Consider the following 6,000-nt stretch of genomic DNA (forward strand, 5'->3'; position numbering starts at 1 on the left):
AGCTTTTTATTGCTTCTGGATTTCATGTAACAAGTTTCAGAGTAAATTTCATTTTAATCCCCGACTCTTTGAACTAATTGTAAAGTCGTCCCTATTTTATCAATGGACTTCAATTTGGTCCTTCCAACGAACTTTCGGTTAAAAACAATTTATTTAATTTTGATTTTGATTTAATTTATTAAGTATATTTACATATCATTCTATAAGAGCTTTCATGCATCAAATGTAGCAACAAGAAATATGTATTTGTTTAGTTTTAAATAAAAAATAATTGAAGTTATTAATTATCTTTATATAACATTTTGCAGGAGTTCTCAAGTCCAATGAATATTATTTATGCATCAAACTCATTTATTTAAGGGAAAATTGTATAAAATCTCCCGTGTTTTAAAAATTTAGCTAAAAACTCCCTGTGTTAAAAGAATAGGCAAAAAAATCCCTATGTTTTTCAAATTGTTGCATACTCTCCCATTCGGTTAGATGAACCCTAACGGCGTTAAATTTTTGCTAAATTGACCGTTATATCCTTTTTATAATACCATTGATATTTGAATGTTAAAAAATAAACGGTTCAGATATAAAGTAATTTAAATATATTTTTATTTATATTATTTATATAAACATTATACATATCGTATATATTATATAGACTATTTCTTTTCGAATCTTCTCTCTATGATTTCGTCGTCGTCGGAAAAGAATTTCCAACCATGGATTATACCATTTGACTCATCTTCTCAAGACGAACATATCCATACCATCAACTTTAACTTTCATTGACTGGAAAGACTGGGCTTCGAGCACGACCGTCAAAGCTTCTTGGTTTCAATTCGTCGTCGTCCGGACGAATTCTGGCCTGGGATCACCACCAATAGACTCGCCTCGACGTGAAGATTCGAACGAGACCAACATTGCTCATTTTCATTAAGTTCTTGCTGAGATCCAAAACTTTTAAATCTATTTCTGCCGTGATGTTTGTTGCGTCGATTTGCCACCGTCTTGACGAATCACGGCCTGAGACTACCACCGTTAGACTTCTCTCGTCGAGACGATTCCAACGAGACCAAGATTGTTAATTTTAATCACCGCCGGCGAATCGTCAGCGTTGAAGAAGACGACGGAAAAGAATTAATAAATAAAAATTAATTAAAATTATTTAATTTAACAAAATTTAGAAATAATAAAAAATATTAAATGTTTAATTTAATATATATTAATAATTTATATGTGTTAAAAAAATTGATATAGTTTTTAAGTATTTTTGTATTTATTTAGTATATTTTATAAACAAATATTAAAATATATTTAAATTAAATAATAATTTAGTAAAGTATTTAATTTAATAAAACTTTAAAATAATAAAAAAATAGTAAATGCTTAATTTAAATATATATTAATAGTTTTAATATAATATTTTATATAAGTTAAAAAAATTGATATAAATTTTAGGTATTTTTATATTTATTTAGTATATTTTATAAATAAATATTAAAATACATTTAAATTAAATAATAGTTTAATTTGATTATTAATATAACATTTTATAAAAGTTAAAAAATCTGATATAATTGTAGGATTGTTATATTGATTTAGTATATTTTATAAATAAATATGACAAAATATTAAATTAAATAATAATTTAATTAAGTTTATAATATATGATTTTTTATTTATATTCAAACAAAAGGGATAAATTAAAAATTTGCTCACTTAAAATCCTATTTTTGTAGTATGTTTGTGAGGAGATGTTAAGTTGTATATATAATGAAGGAGAAGGGTATTTTGGACAATTGCACTACCAAAAAAGCTAAAATAGGATAAAAAAAAACTCTACTCTCATTGTCACCGCGTGTACAGCACCTTCCATCAATTTTGGACGAAGGGGGTCTTTTTTGCAAGGTTTCAAAATTTACAAGGTCTTTTATGACTATTTATTTAATACAGGTAAGTTTTGTGCAATTTTAGCATAACACAGGGGTATTATGCAATTTTCCCTTTATTTAAAACTCAGAAAATGAATCCATAATTGAGTTGTTTTCTCCTTTCTAACAGTAAATTGTATTTGAAATGATAAAAGAAAAAAATATTTCTTTTCATTATTTTTCTAGTTACTCATTAATAGAAGAATAAAGATACTATAAAATTTTATGTATATTAAGTTATTAGAAAATATTAATGTATTAATTTTTTTTGGTTATTAGGATATAAGTTAAATCCAGCAACTGTGAATTAAAAACTCGGTTTGTTTAACATCTTGTAATAAGACCCATCTTTTTTAAATATAATTTTTATTATAAAAAATACTCTCACATTCAAACTGCTATTTGAATTAATTTTAAATGGATAAAAGATTAAAATGATTGTTCTAACTTAAGTTTTTTTTTTTTTAATTTTTCTAACATTTAGGTGAATAGAATTTTGGATAAATATTTAAACAATTAAAATCAATTTTACATACATTTAGTTGCTATACATAAACTTCTATATACTACCAACCTTCAAAAGTATGTTTTAATTTGAACTTCTAAACTTATTATAGTAAAATTTAGCATAAAATGTCTACAACTGTTAGCTTGCTTATTATTTTCCATCTACATATGAAGTGGTGACTGTTTTCATTACTAATAATGTTAACATATTAGTCATGATATTTTTTATTTCGACACTAAATTTTTCTATCAACCAGTGACAATTTATGCATTGTCACTATGTTGATCAGTTCTAGTGACAATATTTTCGTAACAAATGATATATACTCTCTAGTCACAATTTTTATGAAATTTTCAAAACAATACCAAAATAAAAATATAAAAAACAACTTAATATAATTTAATGCCCATCAACAAATAATCAATAAAAACACATACAATATACTTATCCATCAATTGTGTAAAAAACCAAATTAAATTAATAAATTATAAGTACAATTTCACTAAAGAAACTCATTTAACTAGGATTGTAGGGCTTTACCCAGGATTAGAAGGAGCCCTTTCAGAAATTCTCGAAGGCCTGAGGCGAACCCAGACCTAAGAGGGGGTTTGAAAATAGTTTTCAACCAGCAATAGACGCGCCTCGGTTAGAACCTCAGTAGCTGCGTCATTGCCCCAAGCGCAAAGATAAAGTGTGCAGCAGATCTTGTGTGCCTTCTTATCTCTACCACCTAACCTGAATATTAACGCATTTCCGATGTGGGACTGCTAGTAAAAAAACACCTTGACAAAGTTGAGTTCGCCCTTGTCAAAATCCATGAAAAATTAATCTCATGCATTGAAAAAGGTAAGATCGATAATTAGAATCATTCCCTGCTGGAGACCACCTCTCCACCGGCAGTCAAACTGTAGCTTTTTTTTTCTCTTGTTGTTTGCCCCGTTGCATCTTACTCCGGGGTCTCCGCATCTGAGACGCTACCCTCCTACTCATTTATAAGAATACCGAAAGGGTTAGAAGAGCACAAAAGGGAACACACAAATACTTCCATTAAATGGTTACTGACTTTTGGTCAGAAGATTTAAGACTAAATTGTTGGAGCCTCGTCCAAAAGGTAAAGACTCCTCCAAAAAGTGGCGTATGCTGCTAGATTGCGGAGAGCACACGGTATTCTTTAGTAAAAGGCGAAAGAATAGTTCGCTATGTGCTCACCGCGCAGCTGCGTAGTTGAAACGAGAGTTTCCACTGTCATTTGTAAGCTCCCCAGTCAAGTTTCAGTCTTTCTACTATGTGGGAACGTAACGTTGCTCAAACCAAACTTAGATAGAATCTAAGTTGCGAACTCATGAATAGCGGACCCGTTCGTTCCTAACACTTCAATCCCCGTGAAAACCCCATCAAATGAATCAGACTTCAACTGATGCTGAGACAATTAAATTCTTAACACCATACAATATTTTTGGACACAGCCCGTTTCTACATTTTCTTTTCTTGAACTAAACAAAATCCTGCATGATTCTATGATATGTTTAAACATGAACACAACCGCAGTTCATGAAGAGCATCTTTCACTAAGATCTTGGACTTGAGTTGGGCAGGGGCCGCGCGAACGCAGGCCCCCTCTACCACAAATTATGACGTAGGCTCGACCTCTTGGGCCGACCTTAGGCAGGCGCCCCTCCCATGTGCAATGGAGTTCGCCAACCTAGGCCATGAGCCTTGCTGATCACCCATTGACCCCGTCCAGGTAAGTATGGAACCATCACTACCTCATTCTCGTCATATTCCCTTCTGGCCCCTAGTTAAGTGTATTCTCTTTCGATGTGGGACTGGGATATTCAATAAACAAATGAAGCGATCTATAGCTGAGCTCTTTCAAAGTACTAACGTGGTGAGACGTAAATATATCAGGTAATCGGTGTTGTACGTTTCTAACTAGCAAAGATATGAAAGAAAAAGTATGGTGTGACGGGGTCTAAGAACGTTGCTTCCGATCCTCTATTTTGATTGAATATTTCATCTTCATCTTGTATTCAATTTGCTTAAATTAACACAAACTGCCAGAACATGGCCACATCCTAGGGTGCATGTAGACGCCAAAAGCAACAGAGGAACATAATATCATCGCTTCATTCTCTTTTTCCCTCTCAGTTTTTGATTTCTGTCATATGATATTATGAATACACCCTTTCTTCTTCTTTCTCCTTCTCCTTAGGAGCCATTACTGTTATTAGTCTAGGGAGAAAGAAAGATTGAAAAAAAGAAGCAGAAAACCCTGCAGATTCAGATTCAAAGAAAAAGAAGAAACGACAACGACTGCCTGTCGAATTCCAATCAAAGGAAAAGAGAATGAGCAGAGAAAAGGATAGAAGAGGAAGAAATGATTGGCGTCGCCCGGACTCGAACCGGAGACCTTCAGTGTGTTAGACTGACGTGATAACCAACTACACCACGACACCTTTGCGTCGTCCCCTTGTTGCTAAGTATAATGTAACCTGTAACATCGAATATTGTCTTATATTAAAATCTTAAAAAATAGATATGATAAACCCATAACATATTCTTTATTGTTGGTAATATGCACGCGGGCATTTTTTTTTTTTTTAAATGAATTGATTATAGATGCGTATTAGGTCTAATAATATTGTAAAAGTCAAAGACTTTTTACCAAATATTTAAAATTATCAAAAGATTAACCTACAAAATAGTGCTTTTAACACTCATATGCATAAATCAATAAATAATTTGATGAAATAAAACAAGGATGAATGTGGATTGCCTGTATATGAAAATTGGAACTGAAATTTGAATAACTATAAAATGCAGAAAAATTGAGAAGTTGGGTGAGCTTAATGAACTTGACTTACTATAATGGATTTATCTTAGGCCTCTATTTATAATAGCAAATTTAGTGAGATTTTCGGGTGGGTTTGAAGTGTGAGTCAAGGTATTATTAGAATTTTTGGGAAATCTACTTCATATGAATGTTGTTTATTCGATATTTGAAACAATTATAATAAAAGAGTTCTACCAAGTCAACTAAGAATAGATGAAAGGTTTAGGATTTAGGATTTAAGTAATTATATATTGCTTCCAACAGTTGGATCCTATTGACTATAAAAACCTTGTTGACGTCTTTTTAAGGTGATGTGCCCATGACGTATAAAATACGATTGACGGGATAAGCCCTTTGTTGTTTGGTTATTGTATTTGAGTCACAAGGTTTGAGCTCACTTGGCTCAAGGAATGGGGGTTTGCTCACTTGTCTTCAAAATTACCACCTAGTACCATTTGAGCTATCAATGTAAACCGTTAACAGTTTGTAATAATTATTACATACACTATAGAATTCAAAATATAAAATATAATATATATACACATATATTCATATATGTAACGACTATCTATAAAAAATAGTTTATTTGTATACTTTTCAATATCTACTGATATACTATATCTAAAAATACAATCCATAAAAGAGTTAATACACTGAAAATAATTATTTAAATTAGTTTATATTAAAAATTCTAAATAAATAATTGTGTATAGAATATATAATATTTAAAATATTAC

The 6,000-nt window shown here is 30.9% G+C and overlaps 4 non-coding genes across 4 annotated transcripts; all 4 read right to left on the bottom strand.

The window, feature by feature from the left end:
- Positions 1-2,962: 2,962 nt before the first annotated feature.
- LOC148789235 (U4 spliceosomal RNA) lies at positions 2,963-3,118 on the bottom strand. Its single transcript, XR_016064310.1, has one exon. It is a non-coding gene; the product is annotated as a U4 spliceosomal RNA (small nuclear RNA).
- A 412-nt stretch (positions 3,119-3,530) lies between these two features.
- Positions 3,531-3,648, bottom strand: LOC148789236 (U5 spliceosomal RNA). The gene has a single exon (XR_016064308.1). It is a non-coding gene; the product is annotated as a U5 spliceosomal RNA (small nuclear RNA).
- A 373-nt stretch (positions 3,649-4,021) lies between these two features.
- On the bottom strand, positions 4,022-4,182 carry LOC148789237 (U1 spliceosomal RNA). The gene has a single exon (XR_016064348.1). It is a non-coding gene; the product is annotated as a U1 spliceosomal RNA (small nuclear RNA).
- A 630-nt stretch (positions 4,183-4,812) lies between these two features.
- On the bottom strand, positions 4,813-4,886 carry TRNAV-AAC (transfer RNA valine (anticodon AAC)). The gene has a single exon. It is a non-coding gene; the product is annotated as a tRNA-Val (tRNA).
- Positions 4,887-6,000: the final 1,114 nt, after the last annotated feature.

Source organism: Sesamum indicum, linkage group LG2 (assembly GCF_026168435.1).
Source record: "Sesamum indicum cultivar Baizhima isolate 11 linkage group LG2, ASM2616843v1, whole genome shotgun sequence".
NCBI lineage: Eukaryota > Viridiplantae > Streptophyta > Magnoliopsida > Lamiales > Pedaliaceae > Sesamum > Sesamum indicum.